The following is a 26974-nucleotide window of genomic DNA, read 5'->3' on the forward strand; positions in this document are numbered from 1 at the left end:
CATTCTTGTATAAGTCTTTTTGTGGAACCATGTTTTTATTTCTTTTGTGTAAATACCTAGTTGTGAAATGCTACATCGTAGGATAGATGTGTGTTTAACGATATAAGAAATAGCCAAATACGTCTCCAAAGTGATTGTGCTATTTTGTACATGTACCAAATACTGCTCCACACTGTCTCTAATATTTGGCATTGCTAGTGCTTTTCACTTTAATTGTGCCAGTAGGTGTGAAATTATGGTTTTAATTTGCACTTAAAGATGATGAACTGCTTTTCATGTTTAATTTGCCATATCTTATTTTGTGTGATATATTTTGCAGATTAAAAAATAGCACTGTTATTTTTTAAAAGCTTAATTTGTAGGTATTCTTTGTGTATAATGATACACATCCTCTGTTAGATATGTGTATTGTAAATACTTTTCCTCAGCCTGTGGATAGCCTATTTATTTTCTTGATAGTGTTTTCTGATGCACGGAATTATTCTTATTTTCATAATGTTACAGATACTATTACTACATAATAAACTATTCTTCATGGAGAAGGAAATGGCAGCCCACTCCAGTATTCTTGCCTGGGAAATCCTATAGACAGAGGAGCCTTGTGGGCTGCGGTCCATGGGGTTGCAAGAGTTAGACATGACTTAGCAACTTATCACCACCACCACCAAGCTATTCTCCAATATTTTCAACTTAATGACAGTGTTTATTTTGTTCATGCATCTATAATTTTGGTAGAACTCAGTAGAGATAGCTTGTCTCTGTCCCCTTAGATGTCAGCTGAGGTGGCTTAAAGACTGAGGCTGAAGTCATCTGAAGGCTTGATCACTCACATATCTGGCCATACAGAAAAGGAAAACAGCTGCCATTTGACTCTCTTTCTCTTTCTCTTTTTGGGGGTGCTCTTACCTTTAGAACCCAGCCACATGGAGAGGTTGTAGTATTTATTCCTGCTAATAGCCCCATCTAAGATCTAAGCTGACAGTTCAGTTCAGTTCAGCTTAGTTGCTCAGTTGTATCTGACTCTTTGCGACCCCATGTACTGCAGCATGCCATTCCAGTAGTCATGTGTGGATGTGAGAGTTGGACCATAAAGAAAGCTGAGCACAGAAGAACTGGTGCTTTTGAGTGTCTGTGGTGCTGAATTGGTGCTGAATTGTGGTGAGAATTGGTGCTGTGGTGTTGGAGAAGACTCTTGAGTGTCCTTTGGACTTCAAGGAGATCCAACCAGTCAATCCTAAACAAAATCAGTCCTGAATATTCATTGAAAGGACTGATGCTGAAGTTGAAACTCCAATACTTTGGCCACCTGATGTGAAGAACTGACTCATTGAAAAAGACCCTGATGCTGGGAAAGATTGAAGGTGGGAGGAGAAGGGGACAGACAGAGGATGAAATGATTGGATGGCTTCACCGACTCGATGGACATGAATTTGAACAAATTCTGGGTGTTGATGATGAACAGAGAGGCCTGGAGTGCTGTAGTCCATGGGGTCACAAAGAGTCAGACATGACTGAGTGACTGAAGTGAACTGTCAGCTTAGATCTTAGATAGGGCTGTTATTAGGAATAAATACTATGACCTCTCCATGTGGCTGGGTCCTAAGGATGGCAGCACCCCCAGAAAGAGAGAGAGAGAATTAAACGACAGCTGTCTTTCTCTTCTGACCTAGTTTCAGAAGTCATATGGCATCACTTCTACTTTACTCAGGGCTACCCAGGTGGCTCAGTGGTAAAGAATCTGCCTGCCAATGCAGAAGACAAGTGCTTGATCCCTGGATGGTGCAGATTCTCTGGAGGAGGAAATAGCAGCTCACTCCAGTATTCTTGCCTGGGATATCCCACAGACAGAGGAGCCTGGTGGGTTACAGTTCAAGGGATTGCAAAGAGTTGGACACGACTTAGTGACTGATTATGGTCGCATGCTACTTTAAAAATTAAGCAGCTGCCAAATCACCCAGGTTTCAGGGAAGACTTAGTCAACTCAACTTCTTGGTAGGGGAGTGGCAAAGTTTTGGAAGAGCATGTGGGACTGGAAATACTGCTGTAGCCAGACTAATTCTTTTTTTCTTCCCTTTTCCTTTTCTTCACCTATGTCATTGCAGCTTGTGGGATCTTATTTCCCCATCCAGGGATTGAACCCACACCCTCAGCAGTGAAAGTTTGGAGTCTTAACTACTGTGCCATCAGAGAACTCCTCCCCAGACTAATTCTAATACATGAGTTTATTTTCTATTGGTTAGTGCTTTCTGCAGCCATCCTAAAAGATCTATGCCTATCTCAAGGTTGCAAAGATATTCTGTTTTCTTCCAGAAGCTATATACTTCTATTTTTTACATTTAGGCCTATGATCCATCTTTCTTGAATTAATTATTGTATAAAGATTGAGGTAGGTATTGTTCACTTTATTTTTAACACAGATATCAATCTGACTTAGTGCCATATGTTAGAAAGCCTTTTCTTTGTAACAAAAGTTTAAATCAATTGACTGTATATACACACATATGTCACCCAACTATGTATATGCATATCTCATAGCTCAGTTGGTAAAGAATCCACCTGCAATGCAGGAGACTCTGGTTTGATTCCTGGGTCGGGAAGATCCATTGGAGAAGGGATGGGCTACCCACACCAGTGTTTTTGGGCTTCCCTTGTGGCTCAGCAGGTAAAGAATCCACCTGCAATGCAGGAGACCTAGGTTCAATCCCTGGGTTGGGAAGATCCCCTGGAGAAAGGAAAGGTAACCCACCACAGTATTCTGGCCTGGAGAATCCCATGCACTGTATAGTTCATGGAGTCGCAGAGTAGGACATGACTGAGCGAATTTCACTTTCACTTTCAATGGATTCTCTACCATGTTCTATTGATCTCTTTGCCTATTTTTGCATTAATGTCAAATTATGACTTTATGATAAGGCTTGAAATCGTATAGTATAAGTCCTCCAAATTTGTTATTCTTTTTCAAATATTTTGGATTTTCTATAGCACTATAACTTTTAGATATAAGTTGAATTTTTCAAAAAAGTTGACCAAAATTTTTATTGGGATATCATTGAATATATAGATCCATTTAGACAGAGTGAATGTTTAACAATCTTTTGTCTCCCAATTTATGGGAATATCTCTCCATTTATTAATCTCTTTAACTTCTTTCTGCAAAAATTTTGTGCCTTGCATATTTTAAAATAGTTTTATCACTATTTTGATATTATATGCTTTTGATATATAATACTTTTGATATTATAAATGGAATTTAAAAATTATTTTCCAATTACTCATTAATACTATATAGGAATTAAATTGCTCTTTGTACATTGGCCTTATATCCTATGCCCTTTCTACATTCACATATTAGATCCACTAACTCTGTGGTTCCATAGGATTTTCTACCTATGCAATCATATTATAAATAAATAACAATGATTTTACAATATTCTTGCATTGCATTTTTTTCTTGCCTTATTGCATTGGCTAGGACTTCTAGTATAATACTGAATATAAGTGGTAAGAATGGATATAAATATGACAAAACAGTAGGTTTCTTGAGATTCCCTTTATCAGATTAAGGAAGTTCCCTTCTCTTCCTATATTCCTATATATATATATATATATATATACAGCTAAACTTGTGATGCTAACATTTGCTTAAGGATTTTTGTATTTTATGTTCATGAAGGATATTTGTGTTTCTTTGGTACTATCATTGTAAGATATTGATATTAGAATTTTATGACTCTCATGTGACAAGTTGGGGTGTGTCTCCTCCTCTAATTTCTGAAAGCACTTGTGTAAGATTGGTACTAATTCTTCCTTAAACATTTGCATAATTAATTGGTGAAGTCATCTGAGCCTGGGGGTTTCTTTGTTAGTAGGTATGTTGTTGTTGTTGTTTAGTTGCTAAGTTGTGATGGATTCTTTTGCAACCCCATGGACTCTATACCACCAGGCCCTTCTGTCCATGTGATTTCTCAGGCAGGAATATTGGAGTGGTTTTCCATTTCCTTCTCAGGGGATCTTCCTGACTCAGGAATCAAACCCACACCTCATGCATTGGCAGGTAGAATCTTTACCCCTGAGCCATTAGGGAAGCCAGTAGGTATGTTATTATGAGTTTAATTTCTTTAATAAATACAGGATCCTTTGGATTTTCTATTTGTTCTTATTTCAGTTGTGTATTTTTCAAATAAATTTTCCATTTTTATGTATGTTATTACTATTAAATTTGCCATCCATTTGTTCATAGCATCCTCTTATTATTTTTTTAATATTTAAATGATGTCTCCTCTTTTACTCTTTGGTATTTTGTGTTTTCTTTTTTCTTGTCCAGTTTTATTAAGAATTTATGAGCTTCATTAATTTTTCAAATATCCAACTTCTAATTAAAAAATTTTTTTTCCCATTTTCTATTTTATTTATTTATGCTATTATTGGCTGTCTTCTACTTGACTTGGTTTTAATTTGCCCTTTTTCTTGCTTCTTAAGGTAGAAATTTAAGTGTTTGATTTACTCCTTTTTTTTTCCTACTATAAGCATTTAAATTTCTAAAGTTTCCTCTACACTCAGCTTTATCTGCATCTCACAAATTTTGTCATGTTGTGTTTTCTTTAGTATTTAGTTAGAGACATTTTCTAATTTTCCTTATGATTTCTTTTTTGAGCTATAGTTTATTTAGAAGTGGTAATTTGGTCTAAGATAGCAGGATGGGAAGAACCTGAGATCACTTCCTCCCACCAGACATACTGAATTTCACACACATATATAGAGCAGTTTCTCTTGAAGAAGAACTGGGGGCTGATTGTATTACCTTCTGCACAAGAAACAATGGAGGGACCACATAGGAGAGGTGGAGACATGGTCTTGGCAACCCACAGAGAGAGGGATATTACTGAGGAGAGGCTGCATGCGGACTCATGCTCTCTGGAGCACAGAGGAAAAACAATGGTTTTAAAAGGCATCTATTCTGCATGAAGAAAACCCATTTACTAACTGTAGCTGCTGCTGCTAAGTCACTTCAGTTGTGTCCGACTCTGTGCGACCCCATAGATGGCAGCCCGCCAGGCTCCCCTGTCCCTGGGATTCTCTAGGCAAGAACACTGGAATGGGTTGCCATTTCCTTCTCCATACTAACTGCAGAGCATCTGCCAAGTGAATGGGAACTGCTGGAACTCTTCTTTTTTCACTTCCCCTCCACGTTGATAGCATAGGTAGGAATACAGTCCAGGTACTCTAGTCAGACGATCAAAGTTACCTCAGCATGCCCCTGGCCTACACTGACTCTAGCTCTTCTACCAGAGCAGCACTAGTGTGGTGTACACTAGGACCCTCTGGCCCATTCCTGCTCCATCTCCAGCTGTCCAACTAGGGAAGCCCTATTGTAATGAGGTCTGAGGCCCCCATGGCCCCTATCTGCTCCAGCTCTAGTTGGCCTGCCAAATCCACTTGGCACATGCAGTCACAGAGTTAAACAAAATGAGAAGACAGAGAAATATGTTCCAAACAAAGAACGAAATAAAACCCCAGATATAAGCCCAATGAAACTAAGATGAATAGTTTACCTTAATAAAGAGGTCAAAGTAATAATCATAAAGATGCTCACTGAACTTGGTTGAAGTTAGGAAATATAAGAAAGAATCAATCAGAGCTGAAGAATGCAATAACTAAAATGAAAAATACACTAGAGGGAATCAACAGCAGATTAGATGATAGAGAAGAATGGATCAGTGATATGAAAGGCAGAATAGTGGCGATCACCCAAGCAGAAAAGCAAAAAGAAGAAAAAGTTAAAAAAAAAAAAAGAGTTTAAGGGACCTCTGGGGTATCATCAAGTATGCCAGCATTTGCATTATAGGGGTCTTAGAGGGAAAAAAGAAAGAGGGGGTAGAAAACTTATTTGAAGAAATGACTAAAAACTTACCTAACTTGGAGAAAGAAACAGTATTTAGGTGCAAGAAGCACATAGAATTCCCAACAAAATGAACCCAAAGAGATCCACACCAAGAAAATCATAAAATGCTAAAAGTTGAAGATAATGAGAGAATTTTTTAAGGCAATATAAAAAAATAGTCATATACAAGGAAACCCCCATAATATTACTAGCTGATTTTTCAGCAAAACTTTTGCATGTTAAAAGGAAGTGGCAGGATATATTTAAATTGCTGAACAGAAAAAAGCTAACCACCAAGAATACTCTATCTGGCAAAGTGATTCAAACTGAAGAGGATATAAACAGTTTCCCAGACAAAAGTTGAATTCATTACCACTTAACTGGCATTATAAGAAATGTTAAAAGGTCTTTAAGCAGAAAAGACTGCAACTAGGAATAAGAAAAAAAAATGAAAGAAAAATATCTCACTGGTAAAGGAAAATAAACAGAATAGTGACTCAACCTTTTAAAAGTTAGTATAAAGGACAAAAGAAAACAGTGAAATCAGCTATAATTGAAACAGTTAAGAAATCTATGAAATAAAAAGCAGTAAAATAAAGGTAAATAGAAGTAAATAAAATGTGATATCAAAAACTTGAAGTGTGTGTGTAGGTATAGTAAAAATGTAGTGCTTTTAGAATGCATTCAAAATTAAACATAACTACAGCTATATCATACATGTCATAAATATGAAACTGATGGTAAACACAAACCTACAGTATATACACAAAAAGCAAAGGGAAAGAAACCCAAACCTAACACTAAAGAAAATTACCAAACTACAAGGGAAGAGACCAAGAAAAGAAGAAAGGATCAGATAAGAACTACAGAACATCAGAAAACAGGCTTTTAAAATAGCATTAAGTACATACCTATCAGTAACCACTTTAAATGTAAACAAAGTAAATACTACACTCGAAAGACATATGGTGGTTGAATGGATTGAAAAAAAATAAGGCCCATATATATGCTGCATACAGGAGATTCACTTCAGATATAAAGACACACATAGACTGAAATTGAAGGATGGAAAAGGCTATCCCATGCAAATAGAAACAGAAAAAAAGCCAGGATGAAACTTTCTTATTATTCTAGTACTCATATTGGAATAAACAGACTTTAAAGCAAAGACTGTACCAAGAGAAAAAGATGGGCTTTATATAATGATAAATAGGGCAATGCAAGAAGCAGATATAATATATGTAAATATTTATGCACCCAGTTCAGTTCAGTTCAGTCACTCAGTCGTGTCCAACTCTTTGTGACCCCATGAATCCCAGCATGCCAGGCCTCCCTGTCCATCACCAACTCCCAGAGTTCACTCAGACTCACGTCCATCAAGTCCGTGATGCCATCCAGCCATCTCATCCCCTGTCATCCCCTTCTTCTCCTGCCCCCAACTCCTCCCAGCATCAGAGTCTTTTCCAATAAGTCAACTCTTCGCATGAGGTGGACAAAGTACTGGAGCTTCAGCTTTAGCATCATTCCTTCCAAAGAAATCCCAATGTTGATCTCCTTCAGAATGGACTGGTTGGATCTCCTTGCAATCCAAGGGACTCTCAAGAGTCTTCTCCAACACCACAGTTCAAAAGCATCAATTCTTCGGTGCTCAGCCTTCTTCACAGTCCAACTCTCACATCCGTACATGACCGCAGGAAAAACCATAGCCACATAGAAGCATCTAAATATATAAAGCAAATATTAACAGACATGAAGGGAGAAGTTGACAGAAATACAGTAATAGTAGGCAACTTTAACACCCCACTTACACAAATGGGCCTCCCCAATGGCCCAGCAGTAAAGAATCTGCCTGCACTATAGGAGACACAGGAGATGCGTGTTTGATCCCTGTGTCAGGAAATTCCCCTGGAGGAGGAAATGGCAGCCCACTCCAGTATTCTGGCATGGAAAATCTCATGGACAGAGGAACCTGGTGGGCTAAATTTCATAGGTCACAAAGAGTTGGTTATGACTGAGTGACTGAGTATGTACATAAATGGATAGATCATCTAGCCAGAAAATCAATAAGGAAACATTGGCTTTAAATGACACATTAGATTAGATGAACTTAATAGATACATACGGAATATTCTATCTAAAAACTGCAGAATAAACATTCTTTTCAAGTGCACATGGAACATTCTCCAGATCACATGTTAGGCCACAAAATAAGTCTCAATGGATTTAAGAAAATTAAAACCATATCAAGCATCTTTTCTGACCACAACAGTATGAAACTGGAAATCAGTTACCAGAAGAACTCTGTAAAAAGCACAGACGTGCAATGGCTAAACAACATGTTACAAAACAACCAATGGGTCAATGAAGAAATCAAAGGAGAAAAAAAAATTCCTCAAAACAAATGAAAATGGAAACACAACTTTTCAAAATCTGTGAGATGCAGCAAAACACAGTTCTAAGAATGAAGTTCATAGTGATACAGGCCAACCTAAAGAAACAATGTAAAAAAAAATCTCAAGTAAACCATTTAACTTTACACCTAAAAGTTGGAAAGGAAGGAAGATTGATTAGGAAAGTGGATTAGGGAAGGAAGAACAAATGGAGAACCTAAGTTAGTAGAAGGAAGAAAGTAATGAAGATCAGAGTAGAAATAAATGAAATAGACTTAAAAAAGAACAATAGAAAAGATCAATGAGACTAAGAGCTAGTCTTATGAAAAGATGAACAAACTTAATAACCCTTTAGTCAGACTCATCAAGAAAAAAAAGGGCCCAAATACATTAGAAATAAGAAAGGAAAAGTTACAGTTGATATCACAGAAATGCAAAGAATCATTAGAGACTACTATGAACAATTATATGCCTACAAATTGGAGAAACTAGAAGAAATGTTTCTAGAAGCAAGTAATTTTCTAAGACTGAATCAAGAAGAAATAGAAAATACAAACAAACCAATCCTAGTAATGAAACTGAATCAGTAATCAAAATTTTGCAACAAGAATAAGTTCAGGACCAGATGAATTCATGGGTGAGTCCTACCAAACATACAAAGAAGAGCTAATGTCTAGCCTTCTCAAACTATTTCAAAAAAAATTAGAGGAGAAAGTGCTTCTAAACTCACTCTACAAGGCCAGTATTGTCCTGTTTACAAAATAAGTCAAAAACTGAAAAAAAAAAATTACCAATAGCCCTGAGGAACATAGATGCAAAAATCCTCAACAAAATAATAGCAACCCTAATTCAACAATATGTTAAAAGGATCATATATCAAGATTTATTATAGAAATGCAAGGATGGTTCTATATCTGTCAATCAATCAATATGATATACCACATGAACAAAATGAATAAAAATCATATGATTGTCTCAATAGATGCAGAAAAAGCTTTGGACAGAATTTAACATCTATTTATGATAAAAAATTTTTTAACAAAATGGGTACTGAAGAAACATAACTCAATATAAATGTAAAGGCCATATATGACCAACCTATAGTTAACATCAGTCAATGTTGAAAATCAGAAAACTTTTCCTCTAAGATCAGGAACAAGACAAGGACACCCATTCTTACTGCTTTTGCTTAACATAATATTGAAAAGTCCTAGTCACAGGAATTAGACAAGGCAATAAGAAAAGGCATCCAAGTTGGAAGAGAAGAACTAAAACTCTCCTTATTTGCAGGTGATATGATACTACTAATACATATAGAAAACCTAGAGAAGCCACCAAAAAACTATTAGAACTAATAAAGAAATTCAGTAAAGTTACAGTATATAAAATTAATATACAGAAATCTGTTGCACTTTTATACAGTAAACTATCAGAAAGAAATTAAGAACACATTTCCTTAAAATTGTATCACAAAGAATTTACAAACCGGGAATAAATCTAAGGTGGTGAAAGAACCGTACTCTGAAAACTATAGATTCATTGAATCTCCAATGCAATTTGTATAAAAATACCCATAGCATTTTTCTCAGATCTAGAACAAATAATCCTAAAATTTGTATAAAATAACACAAGATCCCAAATAGTCAAAGCAATCTTGAGAAAGAAGATAAAGCTGTAGACATCCTGTCCCTGATTTCAATCCCTACTATAAAGCTATAATAATAAAGTATGGTGCTGGCATAAAAACAGACACATAGATTCATGGAATAGAATGGAGAACCTGGAAATAAACCCACATTAACTGGACATGGAACTACAGACTGGTTCCAAATAGGAAAAGGATACTTCAAGGCTGTATATTGTCACCCTGCTTATTTAACTTATATGCAGAGTACACCATGAGAAATGCTGGGCTGGAAGAAGCACAAGCTGGAATCAAGATTGCAGGGAGAAATATCAATAACCTCAGATATGCAGATAACACCACCCTTATGGCAGAAAGTGAAGAGGAACTAAAAAGCCTCTTGATGAAAGTGAAAGAGGAGAGTGAAAAAGTTGCCTTAAAACTCAACATTCAGAAAATGAAGATCATGGCATCTGGTCCCATCACTTCCCATCTATTTCCCATGGGAAACACTGAAAACAGTGTCAGACTTTATTTTTCTGGGCTCCAAAATCCCTGCAGATGGTGATTGCAGCCATGAAATTAAAAGACACTTATTCCTTGGAAAGAAAGTTATGACCAACCTAGATAGCATATTCAAAAGCAGAGACATTACTTTGCCAACAAAGGTCCATCTAGTCAGTGCTGTGGTTTTTCCAGTGGTCATATATGGATGTGAGAGTTGGACTGTGAAGAAAGCTGAGGGCCGAAGAATTGATGCTTTTGGAGTGTGGTGTTGGAGAAGACTCTTGAGAGTCCCTTGGACTGCAAGGAGATCCAACCAGTCCATTCTAAAGATCAGTCCTGGGTGTTCTTTGGAAGGAACGGTGCTAAAGCTGAAACTCCAGTACTTTGTCCATCTCATGCGAAGAGTTGACTCATTGGAAAAGACTTTGATGCTGGGAGGGATTGGGGCCAGAGGAGAAGGGGACGACAGAGGATGAGATGGCTGGATGGCATCACTGACTTGATGGACGTGAGTTTGAGTGAACTCCGGGAGTTGGTGATGGACAGGGAGGTCTGGAGTGCTGCAATTAATGGGGTCACAAAGAGTCGGACATGACTGAGCGACTGAACTGAACTGAGTCTACAACAAAGGAGGCAAGGACACATAATGGGGAAAAGATAGTTTTCAGTAAATGTAGCTTTAGGACAGCTACGTGCAACATAATATTAGCCCACTTTCTCACTACATGTACAGAAATAAATTCAAAATAGTTTGAAGACTTAAATGTAAGACCTGAAGCCATTGAATTGGAGAAAAACAGGCAGTAAGCTCTTCAATACTGGTCTTAGCAATATTTTTGGGGGGATCTATCTGCTAAGGCCAGGGTAACAAGACCAAAAATTAAACAAATGAGACTACATCATAGTAAAAAAAAAAAACTTTTGCACAAAGGAGGAAAAGAAAAGGTAACCTACTGAATGGGAGAAGATATTTGCAAATAATATATCAAACAAAGGGCTAGTATCCAAAAGAGATAAAGAATTCATACAATTCAATATAAAAAAATCTGATTAAAAAAGTGAGCAGAGGACCCGAGTAGACATTGTTTCCAAAGAAAACATGCAGATAGCCAACAGGCACGTTAATTCATGCTCAATATCCCTGGTCATCAGAAAAATGTGAATCAAAACCACAATGAAATATCACCTTACACCTGTCAGAATCACTATGATCGAAAACATGAGAAATTAACTATTGTTGGCATGGATGCAAAGAAAAAGGAATCCTCATGCACTGTGAGTGGGAGTACCAGTTGGTACAAACACTATGGAAAACAGTATGGATCTTTCTCGAGGAATTAAAACAGAACTCATGTACAATACAGCAATTCCACTTCTGAATATTTATCCAAATAAAATGAAAATAATAAATTGAAAAGATTGACGCATTCTAATAAAGAATCCACCTGTAATCCAGGAGACCCTGGTTCAATTCATGGGTCGGGAAGATCTCCTGGGGAAGGGATAGGATACCAACTCTAGTATTCATGGGCTTCCCTGGTGGCTCAGATGGTAAAGAATCTGCCTGCAATGCAGGGGACCTGGGTTTGACCCCTGGGTTGGGAGAATCCCCTGGAAGAGGGCATGGCAACACTCCAGTATTCTTGTCTGGAGAAGCCCGTGGGCAAAGGACCCTGGCAGGCTACAGTCCATGGGGTTGCAAAGAGTCAGACATGACTGAGTGACTAAACACACCCACACATGCACCCCAACATGCATCCCAGCATTATTTTCAATGGCCAAGCTATGGAAATGACCCAAATATCCAGTAAGAGATGAATGGATAAAGAAGATGCAATATATAAAGACACACACACACACACACACACACACACACACACACACATATATATATACAATTGACTATTACTCATCCATAAAAAGAATGAAATCTTACCATTTATGATAACATGGATGGAGCTAGTGGATGTTCCATGAAATAAGACAGAGACAGACGAATATTGTATGATTTCACCTACTTGTGAAATCTAGAAAAATAAATGAACAAACATAGTGAGACAAAAACAACTCATAGATACAGAGAAAAACGTGATTGCCAGAGAGGAGAAGGTGGGGAATAAGTGAAATAGATAAAGGGCATCAAGAGGTAAAAACTCCCCATTATAAAATAGATTTGGGGGTTGTAAGGTATAGGGAGTAATGTAATAACTTTGTATAGTGACTAACTGGGCTTATTGCGGTGATCATTTTGTGATGTACAGAAATATCAAATCACAGTATTGTACACCTGAAACTAATATAACATTGGAAGTCTTCAATAAAAAGTGTGTATTTAAATTTTGAAACATTTCAATATTTTCTAGGTTATCTTATTGTAATTCCTATCTAAATTCTTCTGTGATCACAGAATTGTATTTTGATACTTTGATATGATTCTAAGTCTTTGATAAACTTTTCAGATTTGTTTTATGTCCCAGCATGTAGCCTATCATGGGAAATAGATGGGGAAACAGTGAAAACAGTGTCAGACTTTATTTTTTTGGGGCTCCAAAATCACTGAAGATGGTGACTGGCAGCCATGAAATTAAAAGACACTTAATCCTTGGAAGAAAAGTTATGACCAACCTAGACAGCATATTCAAAAGCAGAGACATTGCTTTGCCGACTAAGGTCCATCTAGTCAAGGCTATGTTTTTTTCCAGTAGTTATGTATGGATGTTGGACATGTATGGACGTTGGATGTTCACAGTTGGACTTTGAAGAAGGCTGAGGGCTAAAGAATTGATGCGTTTGAACTGTGGTGTTGGAGAAGACTCTTGAGAGTCCCTTGGACTGCAAGGAGATCCAACCAATCCATTCTGAAGGAGATCAGCCCTGGATTTCTTTGGAAGGAATGATGCTAAAGCTGAAACTAAAGTACTTTGGCCACCTAATGTGAAGAGTTGACTCACTGGAAAAGACTCTGATGCTGGGAGGGATTGGGGGCAGGAGGAGAAGGGGACGACAGAGGATGAGATGGCAGGATGGCATCACTGACTCGATGGATGTGAGTTTGAGTGAACTCCGGGAGTTGGTGATGGACAGGGAGGCCTGGCGTGCTGTGATTCATGGGGTCGCAAAGAGTCGGACACGACTGAGCGACTGAACTGAACTGATGTAGCCTATCTTGATAAAGGTTTTAGATGCACCTGAAATTAATGGACTATTTGTAGGTTTGGGTAGTAGTGTTTTATAAATGTCAATTATGTCAAGTTGCGTAAAAGTGGTGTCCAACTCTTATATTCTTACTGATTTTTTGATCTATTTTTTTGTATCAGCAAAAATAGAGTAGGGTGTTAAAATCTGCAACTATACATGTGTATTTCTCTATTTTTCTTTTTAGTTCTGTCAGTTTCCATGTTGTGAATTTTGAAACCCTGTTTTGAGTATGTACACACTTAGGATTATTAGGTGTTCCTGATGAATTGACCCCATTTATCATTACGAGATGCTCTCTTTGTCTGTGGTAAAACATTTTGTGTTAAAAATCTACTTGGTCTGATTTTAATATAGCACATGAGCTTTTTTATGCTTCCTTTCATTCTATCTGTGTCTTTACATTTAACATATGTTACTTTAAAATAACATATAGGTAAGTCTTACTTTGTTATCCAGTCTGGCAATTTATGCCGTACAGTTGGTGTGTTCAATCTATTTTTATTTAATGTAATTAAATGTATGAGTGGGCTCAGTCTACCATTTTGGTATTTCCACCATATGTTCTTTGTTTCTTTTTTTTTCTTTCTGTATTCTTTTGGGTGAATCAAGTATTTTTTAGTTTTCTGATTTGTCTTCTCTATTGACTTTTTAGCTATACTTTTTGTGTAATTTTTTTTTTACAACATATGCACTTCAGAAATTAAAGTATGTATCTTTAAGTGATCACAATCTACCTTCAAATACATTCATACATTATGAATAATGTAAGGACCTTACAACAGTGATCCATTTACCTGCCTTTTGCCTTTGTGCTTTTGTTTTCATATATTTTATTTCTATTTGTGCTATAAACCTCATAATGAATCATCATTATTGCAGCTGTATTTTTAAAAATCAGTAGTTTTTTACATATATATGTATATACTCTCTGCATATTTGTCTCAGTATCTCTCTCTCTTTATGTATACACACACACATACATACATACAAAATATATACATATGTATATATAAGTGTTTGGATAGATCTCTCTCTCTACATGTATACAGAGACATATATGTTATACACTTGCACATATACACATAATTGTCTATATATAAAGCATTTTGAAGGGGACATTTCTTGTAGTACTGGTCTGCTGGAGACAAACTGTCTCCATTTTTGTTTCTCTCTGAAAACATTTGTATATTGCCTCTGCTTTTGCAGGATATGAAATATTAAGTTGATAGTTTTTTCTTTTTTCCTTATAGCACTATAAAGAAGTTGTTCCAGTTTTCTGGCTTCATTCTCATTGTTGTTCCCTGTAAGTAATGTATCATTTTTCCTCTGGCTATTTTTATGAATTTTCTCTTTGAGTCTCAGCAGTTTAGGTACAGCTAGGTGTGATTTTCTTTGTATTTATCCTACTTGGGTTCTTTGAGCTTCTTGTATCTATAGGTTTATTTTGGCAAGTACTTGGTTGTTATTTCTTTAAAAATAACAAAAAACATATTTACCCATTTATTGCTCTCTTTTCCTTCTAGAACTTCAAGTACATGTTTTCTATACCTTTTGTTGTTATCCCAGAGTTCTTCTTTTTATTTCACTTTTTGTTTGGGTAATTTCTATTGATTTATGTTTAAGCTCATTAATCTATTCCTCTGCTATATCAAATTTGATGTTAAGTCCATTAAATAAAATCTACTTTTGATATCATTATTTTGTTTCTTTTATTTCCTTTGGGTCTTTTTTTAATAGTTTTTTTTTCCTCTCTTCTGAAATTACTAATCTACTCATGCATGTATTTTTTTTCCACTGGCTTCTTTGAAATATTTATCAATGTTGTTTTAAAGTCTCTACCTGGGCCATCTCAATATGCTTCAGTTGACTATTTCTTCTTTTGAACATGAGGAATATTTCCTTGCTTCTTCGCAGCTTTCATATATTTTAATGTATGGGATATTTTGTATAGAACAACAGTAGAAATTAAGTAAATCAGTGGTCCCCAACCTTTTTGGGACCAGGGACTGGTTTTGTGGAAGACAATTTTCCCATGAACTGGAGGGTGTGCTGGCAGGTGGTTTCAGGATGATTCAAGCATATCACATTTATTGTGTACTTTATTTATATTATTTTTACATTATGATATATAAGAATCTATGAGAATCTAATACTGCGGCTGAAGTGACAGGAAGTGGAGCTCAGGTGGTAATGTGAGCAATGGGGAACATCTGTAAATGTAGACGAAGCTTCACTCCCTTGCCTGCTGCTCACTTCCTGCTCTGTGGCCTGATTCCTAACAGGCCATGGACCAGTATCAGGCCATGGACCAGTATTGGCCCATGTCCTGGGGGCTGGGGATCCTTAAAGTAAAAAAAGTCACCTCCAGCGAAGGGGACCATGTTTGTTTTCCTGAGAGCATGTGTTGAGAGATGAGTCAATCTCATCTGAGTAGTTCAGCTGAGTCTGGGCTTGATTGCAGCTGAAGTTAGATTCATTTTACCACTGCCTTAAAACAATGTGAGGAAAGAATCAGAACTCTCTTTATCAGGGTTTGGAATCTGGGCACTGGTGAGATCTCAAAAAATTCTTTATCTTTTAGAAATATAAAATATACATATGAAAGCATTCTCTTTGCGTCCCAGTTTTACCCTCAGCTTTCTGCATCTTGAAGATATCTCTCCATTCAGATGCCTTGCGCACATATTTTGGAGAATGGCTGTAATGCACGTGATAGGGGCCCCAAGTGCCCAGGAGGGATTTTTCTCAAACCTCTGGCTTCAGCCTTGCACTTTGGGAAGGCCCTGGGTACCTCAGAAGGATCTATCTCATCCCTCTTGCCTTTACCCCCAGCCCTCAGCATACTAAACTCTGGGTGTAGATGAGAACAATGAGAATGGGTCAATGGGTATGTGCGGGTTCACGGACTGGCATGGGGCATCTCCTAAGTGGAATCCCATAAGACTGCTGGTGTTTGAGCCAAGTCAGTATCCCTCTGCCCCTAAGTTAGGGCTGTGCATGGTGTATTAGGACCTCCTCAGGGTTCTAATCTTTCATGACAACCCATTCACTGCTATAAGTTTACCAATAGTTTGACAGGTTTCTCCTTAACCCTATCCATGGGAGATTTCTGTTCGTCTGTGTCTTCACCAATGATGAAAGCATCAAGGCACTCTTCTTGTCAGGAAGGGGTCACTGCTTTTTGAAATTGAGTTTGTTTTCCCTTCTTTGCATCTTCAGTTCTCTGATGATTTTTAAACAATTGTGATTTTTCACTTAGCTGTCTTGTGCTCATTGTTAGTGTGGTAGCAACAGTCGTTTGTGATTTTCTACACCCTAACTGGAAGTGGAGCACTGTTCTGTTTTATTTATTTTCTACATCCAGGACCTAGACACCTATCCATGTAGCTGGGAGAGGGATAGATTTGATTGACTCCAGCTTAAAACCTCTTATCCTTTTCTGTGCAAAAGGCTTTCTCCTGGACAAAGTACATAATTTCTAGCTCCTTCACTCAGTAGGAGTTGTCTCCCAGAGGTCTCTTCAGATCCTACTAAGTGAGTTTCTGTTGGGCTGTTTCAGTGTATCAGAGATATCTGCTTCTTATTCAAGGTGTGGCAAGCTTTTCCACCCCTCAGCTACCCACTGCATCATATTAAAGTGATAACACCTCAGAGAGGGGTGAGACCTTAAGGACATTTTCACACTGGGTGACATCAAAGTCTACAGCCATGAGAGATCTCAGGATATAGGGGAGAGTAGGAAGCTTCTATCTACTAGCATTTACTTGATAGCTACTTTGAGTCACCTTTCTCACAGTCAATCCTGGGGTATCCCCTTGAGATAGATATTTTTACTTTACATGTAGGGAAGCTGAGATTCAGAGGTTATATAACTTGCCTAAGTGGCAGAGCTTGGATTTGAACTCACTAGTGACTCATTCCAAAACCAAGTTTTTCTTTCTTTTTTTTTTCCTTTACCAATGTGGAGGAAGACACAGAAGAAGGTGGGACTGGACAGGCCACTCCTGCAGATGTTGGTCATGGGATCAGAATTAGTCTCAGTGTCTGAGACTCAACTTTTTCCATCAGGACGCTACCATAATCAAACCTGGTATTTGCTTGGTGATCTTGAGCAGTTCATCTAATATGTTTTTTGAACATCAATATTTTTCTAAAAATCTAAGCTTCTCCAATTCCTTTGGGGAATTCAGAGCAGCTCCTCCAGGGGTCCTCTTTTCAGCAGGTTTCTTTCCCAACAACCAGATTTGTAGAAAGGAAAGGAGAGAAAACAGCAGCCCCCACACCCACACCAGCCCCCACCCATCCTAATCTGCAGAAGCCTTTGTACTGTGCCAAAGGCCACTTCACACTTGGCCTCTTCTCCCTGGCACGGCAGCAAACACAGGAAAAGCCAAAGTGTAATTAGTTAATAGCAGAGCTCCTCTGTTAATGGAAAGGGCATTTCAAACTTACTTATGCAAACAGATACTGGGGGATTTGTCAGAAACCATCAGTAGGATGCAACAGAGAGGACTCACAGGTCACTTGTCAAGTGGGGACAACACTTGTCTCATTTAAGCATTGAGACCTAGAATGGCTCTCTGGACCACTGGCTAGCTTAAAGGGAAGAACATTGGGAAAAGAAGCTGGATACCCCTCTTCTGAACATCTTCCCCCTAAAAATAGCCATGTGTCAAGACGGTGTTACATACCCAACCAGCATTTTCTCAGCTTTTCCTCTATAAAAACTGATGAAATAGATGCTATTACGGTTCCCATTTTACAGTTGAGGAACTTGAGACTTAGAGAGCCGAGTAACCTCACTTAGTTCAAGCAAGTGCTCAGTGGTGGGCCTGGAATTTGAACCCAGGACACCTGAACTCTATGGTGGTCCCCCATTTTGCATGGTGTTTCCACACTCAGTAGTTGGGCACATGAATGTCTGAGTTGTTAATAGAAGATGCTCTTAGGTCTTATTAAAGCTAGTAATCGATCACTGTAACCCCTTTCTCCTCTTCCTGGGCTCGCAATCACACTATACATTTCCCAGACTCCTTTGCAGCTGAGTTAGTCATGTGACTGAGTGCTAGCCAGTGCAGTGTGAGCAGAAGTCTCAATTTGATCTTCATGCCTTTTTCTCCTTAAAGCTGGCTGGAATGATTCCTGAGGCAATGTTGTTAGCCATGTGACAAAGATGGTGCACTCACAAGTTAGAAAGAGCCTGTATCCCTGATTCATCAGTTGGAGAACATTCCTACCAGGAACAGGGGTGTCAGATTCATTTATTGTATTAATCCACTTAGGAATGAAGGTTTATCAGATGCAGCAACCCATGTTACCTTGAGCAATACAAGCATAAACCTCCAGGAAGGGGCTGGGAAGTTACTAAGGAACTGGGCTTTGATCCTATCTATGATTTCTGTGATTAACTTTGCTAGAATGGTGGAGGGTGAGCAAGCTTGGTCTTTGTTGCTGTAAAGAGTTAGGCTTCATGATGGGTTAGTTGGGGACCTTGAGTAACTCATTTAATTTTCCTGAACATAATTATTTTTTTTCTGAAAATGAGAATGATGGTTACATCATTCTGTATCAGTTCAGTTCAGTTCAGTTACTCAGTCGTGTCCGACTCTTTGAGACCCCATGGATTGCAGAATGCCAGGCTTCTCTGTCCGTCACCAACTCCTAGAGCTTGCTCAAACTCATGTCTATACAGTTGGTGATGCCATCCAACCATCTTATCCTCTGTCGTCCCCCTTTCCTCCTGCCTTTAATCTTTCCCAGCATCAGGGTCTTTCCAATGAGTCAGTTCTTTGCATTAGATGGCCAAAGAATTGGAGTTTCAGCTTAGGCATCAGTCCTTCCAATGAATATTCAGGACTGATTTCCTTTAGGATTGACTGGTTTGATCTTGCAGTCCAAGCAACTCTTAAGAGTCTTCTCTAACACCACGGTTCAAACACATCAATTCTTCAGCTCTCAGCTTTCTTTATAGTCCAACGCTCACATTCTGTATAAACTTAAATTATTCAAAAATTTTTATTGAGCACTTACTTCAGTCCAGTGATTATTCTAGGTGCTGGGAACAAAAGGAAAACATCCTTGCCTTTATTGAACTTACATTCTGGTGGTGGAGGGAGTAGAGAGGGCTGGACAGTAAATTAATAAGCAAGTGTGTTATATGGTGATTAGTGATATGGAGAACTTATAAGTAAGGGGGAATAAGAATACCAGGAGTAAGGAGGTTAGGGGTATGCAGTCAGAGAAGGTATTTCTAATTAAGGATATATGAGCAGAGACTTTAAGCTGGTGAGGGAGTGAGCCGTGTGAATATCTGGGCAAACAGTGCTTCATGCAGAAGCACTGGTGGGTGCAGAGACCTGAGGCTAGAGAGTGCTTGGCATGTTGAAGGAGCCACAAGGTGGTTGATGCAGCTGAAGTCTGGAAGGCAGGGGGTAGATGTGGCACTGTTAGAAAAAGCATCCAGCATGGTACCTTTTAATAAATGTTAGACTCCTTCCTTCCTGTGTAATGGCTTTGTAATCACCGTGGGAAGTCCTCATTGCAAAAACAAACAAACAAATAAATAAAAATAGAAACAAGTCAAACACAAATTTCCTTTACTGACTGGGCTGATGCTTGGAATTTCACCAGGAGGTCTTGTTCGTTTAGTCCAAGTCTTTGATTCCTGTATCTTGCAAATACTACAGGCAAAGGATAATACTCTTAGCTACTTTTAGCTGTTACACTTTAAAGGGGTTGGTTACAAGTTTGACTGAGGTTGGTGGGAGAGAGGAGTTTGAGACAGGAGGTAACTGGGAGTCTGGAAAGAGTCGAAGTGAAAGATCAAGCTAGGACTGGGGAGGGGAGGGATAAGGGAGATTATTGAAGCTTAACTTGGTCTGAGGTCACATTTTGAAGCTTTTCTGTGTTACATAGCTTTAGACGGGCGTCAAAGGAACTTACATCTGCAGACATCACTGATTTAAAGGAGAACTCGCCTTAGCTTATGAGGTTGCCTTGTGTTGAAAAGCAGGGATAGCCCCTGCCCATATCTCCCCTATATGCCCCAGGAAGGGATGGCCCCTTTTCTGTACCCTGTCACCAGCAGGAGAGGAGAGCACCCCTCACAGAGCATAGACAGCTGTCAAAGTTCTGTGTGCCCCGAGTTCCTGTCCCTTTGGCTTCAGAAATTCCTATTGTCAGTGTTCTTAATTGTAGGCGACAGAAACCACTCTGGCTGTTTCAAGAAGAAAATGCATTTATTAATGATATTTGGTTCCCTCTCACCCTCTTAAAATCATTGAGAGTTGGGGGAGAAGCTTCCAGGAGAAGTGCTCCAACACTGCAGAGTTAGTCTGAAGATGAAATCACCGTTGCAGCTGCTGAGAATTGAATGCCAGGGACCCGTCATCTCAGCTGCATGGACTGCTGTCTCTGGTAGTGCTGTTACTTCTGTGTCTGGAGCTGGACTTAGTGTCCCAAGGCCCGATGCCTCTGCTGCTAAGTCTGGCAAAGGGATTCCCTTGGCAGAGCCTGGTTCCTTGAGTAGCTCACTTCCTCATTTCAAGAGCAACGTCTTCTATGGATGTGTATGATGACAGAGCTGGATCACAGGCCTGCATCTCAGTTGCAAAAGAAGCTGGGAGTTTAAGTTGTGAGCACAGTGAAGAGGCAGGACTGATATCGTGGGAATATTTTCAAATATAGGAATGACTGGTAAAGATGCGGCTGATGTTGCTTGCAGGCAGTGTCTGCATAGGATCATACTTAAAATTTAGAATCTTACTGAAAACAAAGGCCTAGGTGACCTTGTTGGGCCCCTGCAAAGAGTGAAGCCCAGGAAGGTAGCCATTGAAACGGAGTAATCACCAAGGACGGCAGCATCCCCTAGCCACAGCAGAGGGGTGTGCTGGGTGTGGTTCCTCATGAGCAGGCAAGGACTCCAGAACAAGCATGTCTTCTTGGTCTCTCTGGCTGTACCCTACCCTGCAAAGAGAAAAGGCCTTCATGGAAAATGATGGGAAAGCAAAATATCATCCCAGTTTTGCTTGTGTGGAGACATAATTACTGAGTTATCCTGATGCCTGCATAAACTCACAGCTCAGAAAAGTGAATAATTGTCTCTGATAAAGTTCTGGTAAACAGAAACCCATATGTGTCTAGAGGGATTCAGGGATGTTTTCCATTTATCCTGAGCTGGACAATAAACAGATGAGTTGGTCCATTCCCACCCGTTTAGAAGGCCTCTTTCTGTCCTGAGTTAGTATATTTCAGGTTTGAAGGAGATGACATCTATCTCCATTTTCTGGTCTGACATAATCCCATTTAGAAATTTTGGATAAATATTTAATAAACTGGAATCATGATCACAAGTCAGAACTCTAAGATGACTCAGTAATGAATTCCCCACAGAAGTCAGACATTTTGGTGTTTCCCAAAGCACTTTCTCACGAATGGTGAGATTCTCTCACCAGAGTCAGGCCTAGTCAGAAAGGAGAACTTCATCTCCTGCTTCAAAACAAGCTTCCAGCCCTGCTGTCTCTCACCTCCTTGTACACAGTGCTGTATTTTTGTCTTCTGCTTCCCCTCCCAGTCAGATCTGCCATCCTTCAAGGCAGGTCAGGACTTCTTTCTCCAAGAAGCCTCCCTCCCTTGGCAGGCGTCTCTCCGGTAGCTCCTGTCTGACTGTGTTGTGAGATGAGATACAGTACAGAGATGCTCTGGAAGCTCCAGAGGCCAGTTCAGGTCTCACTTTCAGACTCCTGCAAAGCCTGATTCCTGAGGACATCGCATTGACTCATTCAGTCCCCGAGCTTGTCTTGCTTTTAATTTCCCAGCCAAGTTCTTTTCTCCAGCAACATATGACCCCCTTTTTCTACTTCAGTAACCTCAGTGGTAGCTCTCACCACGTTAAACAACGGTCTGATTTGGCATTGAAAAAAGCAGTCAATTGTTTCCTTTAAATCTTAATGTCTTAGGCCCTGGGAACATTTTAAGTAACTATTTAATGAGAAGACTTCTGGTGAAGCATAGGTAAGATCTTAAAGGCTCTAATTGCTCCCTAGAGAAAGCTGTCAAGGTTAAGTAACCTCGTTCAGGTTGTGTACATGGAGCGGGATGAACAAAACAAGGCAGAAGTGAGGCACAGAGGCTGCAGGAGAGAAGCCCTAATCTGGTGGATGAAACTTCTTGGACCAGAAAGATTTCTAGAGCCATGCCTTGAGCTGTCAATAGTGGGTACCTGCTGGTCCATCATTAGACCCCCAAATGGTCAAACAAATGACTTCCTTTTTCCTAGGCCTAGCTGCCTTCTAATTTGGAGCCCAAATTATAGTTCTTTCTTCTCCTCTTTCATTTAAATACAAAACAAAACCAAACAAAACTAAACCCCAAACTCTGTTTTCCCTTCTAACCCCCACTTGAACTTTTAATTTGTGCATCATTTATGTGTTTATTCACTACAAAAATATTTATAAAATATCTCTTGGGTTGCAGGCACTGCCCTAAGCACTGGGGATGTACCCAATTATTCCTTGTAGATAGTGGCAATAAAATGAATTTATGAGCAAAGAGGTGAGAGAAAAGACACGTCATGTGCTGGCAGGGGTCATCTCCTAAATGGAATCCCATAAGACTGCTGGTGTTTGGGGCAAGTCAGTATCTCTCTGCCCCTAAGTTAGGGCTGTGCATGGTATAATGGAGGGGTTCTGTCATGTGAGAATGATATTCACTGTATGTGCCCAAGGCAAGGGAGAGTGAGGCACATTGGAAATGAGGCTCAAATCAGCTTCTTACTTAATTGAGACAAAGAGTCTTTTATGCAGTTCTCCCCCCCGCCCCCACTCCAGCCCAACAGAGACGGCCTGCTCATTGCGGGCAGCCCCTGCAGCTGCTTCAGGTAGAAATGTTGCCAGGCCCCCAAAAGCCATGCTGTCTGTGACCATTACACAGGCCTCAGTGGGTTTGGGAGCTGTCACCCTTGAAATTAAGTGAGAAAAACGGAGGAGCGAGCAGGGCATGTGGTACCCCAGACACCTCAGTCTTGATGTGAGTGAGGCCTAAATTGGGAAGTATTTGGCTGATGGCAAGGGCAGATAAACGTTACGGATTTGATGTAATCCCAGACCTCAGGCCTGAAATGGAGGTTGACCCTTCCCGCTGAGCATGTTTGTGTAATACTACTGGACCTGTAGTAACAAGAAAGGAAGCAGAGGAAGGACATCGGCTTAGCCGTATGGCAACTCTTGGGGAGAAGATGACAGGGAGAGCCAGGCTTGAGTTGTTCATGGTGTCAGAAGTCGAAGGAATAAAAGAAAATTCTGCAAAGTTTGAGCTAGTGTATCCTTGAGGAGAAAAACTGATGCGAGGGAATGATATTCCACTGTAGGATATGGGAATGAGGGGAAGTGGGCATGTCACCTGGTTGTTTAGAAGTCCAAAACAACCATATGACCCGAAATGCGATTTGTAATAATTACAAACTGCACTCATTTGTCCTCATAAACCTAATGTTCACTATGCCTACATTTAAAATGGGGCAACTGAAGTATGTGGGTTTACATGACTTACTTGTTGTTAGTCGCCAGTCATGTCCAGCTCTTTGCGACCCCATAGACTATAGCTTGCCAGGCCCCTCTGTCCATGGAATTCTCTAGGCAAGAACACTGGAATGGCTTGTCATTCCTCTCTCCAGGGGACCTTCTGGACCCAGAGATTGAACCCAGGTCTTTTGCATCACAGGCAGATTCTTCACCATCTGAGCCACCAGGGAAGCCCCAGTTGGTGGCTGAGTTTTGTATAAAGCGCAGTGTTTGCATCCTTTCCTCCCGTAATGATGATGCCCTGAATTTATCAGGGATGTTTGCATTTATCATCTTACTGGACCAGTCTAAAGCTGTAGGGGATAGAATGGACCAGAGAAAGATTGAGGATGAAGTGAAACTATCATTTTTGAATACTTACTATGTGCCCTGTGCTTTATGGATGCTGTCTCAGAAATTACTATCTTTTAAAGGTAGGTATCATTAATCTTTGTTTTAAAGATGAGGCTAAATCATGGGAGAGTAAGAAACCTGCCCCAGCCTACCCAACCAGTAAATGGTAGACTTGAGATCCAGATCCAGGTGTCTGATGCCAAAGGCTGGTCTGTTCCATCACAGCAGATGACTTCCACCCACTGAAACCTCTCCACCATCTGCCTGTAGATGCCCTGCAGCCAATCAGGGCAGAATCGGCCTTAGAGCTCCACTTTCTGTACTCCTAACATTTCCATCAAGTAATTCGTGAAATAACAGCTTGGTGGTCAACAACAGAAGTGTGGAGCTGGAGGAGACTGAATTTGGATCTGGGCTCCCCTACGTCCTAGTGAAGGATCTAGTGTAATTAGTGCCTCTTAGGTCCAGTTGCCATGTTTGCAAATGAAGATGAAAACTCTCAAGAAGGTTCATGGTGACAGTTAATGAGTGTAAGCTGCTTCAGATGACACTGAATGTATGGTGAGTGCCCACAAATGACAGCAGAGATAGCGTGGGACAGCCAGGCGCCCTTGTCCTGACTTGGTCTGCCTGTGTTCCCTTGTCCTGGCCCCTCCTCATTTCCACAGGCAGGCGCGCATTTTCGAAATCTTCCTGTGCTCTCTCTCCCAGACATCTTCTCTCTTTCCTCAATTTCTCTTCTCCTGAGTTCTCATCGCGGTTGTGGAGTGACCTCTTTTTTCACTCATATATGCCAAAGCCAGTGCATAGAGGTGCAGGATGGATCCACCAGTTCTGAGCTTTTCTTGGCTTCAGTCAGGGTTCTTCAGAGAAACAACAAGGAATTGGTTTATGAAGTTGTAGGCCCTGGTGAGTCTGAAATCTGTACGGCTGGCTAGCTGGCTGGAAACTCAGGTAGGAGCTAGTGGTTCAGTCTTGAGACAGAATTTCTACTTCCTCAGGAAGCTTCAGTTTAGCTCTTATGGACTTGCAACTGACTGGATGAAGCTCATGCTATCTAGGATGATATCTTTTACTTAAAGTCAACTGACTGGAGATACTAACCACATCTATAAAATATGTCCACAGCAACACCTGGATTAGTGTTTGCTTGATTAATTGGGTGCTACAGCCTAGGCAGGTTAACACATAAGATTATTATAGCTTTCAGAGCTTCCCTCAGATGAAGGTCCTTAACTGGCCTCTTTTTTTCTTCCTATATCTGATGGGCAGGCTCCTTTTTTCCTCTGCCTGCCCTTTAAATATTACTGATCTTCAAGGTTCCCTTGTTGGTACTTCGCTCATTCTAGATGCTCCCCTGGGGGCAATCTTATTTCCTTACAGCAGCTGAACCTCTCTCCCTGCACACTGGCAATGCCTTGTTCTATTTCCAGCAGTCCATTTCTGACTGGGCACTGAACACCTCCGCTGGATGCCCACCTCCACTTCCACCTGATTCCCCACTCCACCCTGGCCATCCTGCTGAATTCTGCCTTCCCCTCTCACCTCGTCAGCCCAAACATAAATCTTGTCACCATTCTTCCTTTTTTTCTAAAAATAATATTTATTTACTTTTGGCTACATTGGGTCTTTGCTGCTGCACTTGGACTTTCTCTAGTTGCATGAGGAAGAGTAGCCCCCCTCTTCCTTGTCAGGGGTACTCTCCCTTGTGGCACTCGGGCTTCTCATTGCAGTGGCCTGTCTTGTTGTGGAACACAGGCTTTTGGTTCTCAGGCTTCAGTAGTGTGGCATGTGTGCTTAGTGGCTCTGCGGCATGTAGAATCTTTCCCGGACCTGGGATCGAACCCATGTCCCTGTCATTGGCAGGCTGATTCTTAACCACTGGACCACCAGGGAAGTCGTGGTCACCATTCTTGACTCTTCCCTGTGGCTCTCCCTTTCCCTTCGACTGGTGACCAAGTCCTGCTGATTTTTCCCTACTGAATATCTCACTCAAGAAAATATTTGTTGGTTATCTATCTACACTTGACACCAAGCTAGGTTCTAGAGCAGTGTTTCTCAATCTTGTCACAATTGACGTTTTGGGGTCAGATAATTCTTTGTTGTGGAGAACGTCCCATGCATTTTATGAAATCTAGCCAGCATCCCTGTTCCCTAAGGCTGCCATAATAATGCCAGAGTAGGGGGACTGTGCAGTAGAAATTTACTTTCTTCCCATTCTGGAGGCTGGAAGTCCAAGAACAAGGTGTTGGGGGTGTTGGCTTCACTTGAGGCCTCTCCCCTTGGCTTGCAGATGGCTGCTTTCTCCTTGTGTCTTCACATGGCCTTTTCTCTGTGCATTTGTGTTCCTGGTGTCTCTCTTCTTATAAAAACAGCGGTCATACTGGACTTAGGCCTATGGTAATGGCTTCATTTTAACCTAAGTATCTCTTTTATGACCTTTCCTTTGTGCTGCATGGTA

At 40.0% G+C, this 26974-nt stretch overlaps 1 long non-coding RNA gene across 1 annotated transcript in view; it reads left to right on the forward strand.

Moving 5' to 3' along the window:
- LOC138436920 (uncharacterized) overlaps positions 1-26974 on the forward strand; it is a 426009-nt gene that overhangs the window by 92960 nt on the left and 306075 nt on the right. Inside the window, exon 3 of the long non-coding RNA XR_011255667.1 lies at positions 14851-14903. This is a non-coding gene — a long non-coding RNA (uncharacterized lncRNA). The remainder of the gene's footprint in view (positions 1-14850; positions 14904-26974) is intronic.

This window comes from Ovis canadensis, chromosome 3, assembly GCF_042477335.2.
Source record: "Ovis canadensis isolate MfBH-ARS-UI-01 breed Bighorn chromosome 3, ARS-UI_OviCan_v2, whole genome shotgun sequence".
In the NCBI taxonomy this organism is placed as follows: Eukaryota; Metazoa; Chordata; class Mammalia; order Artiodactyla; family Bovidae; genus Ovis; species Ovis canadensis.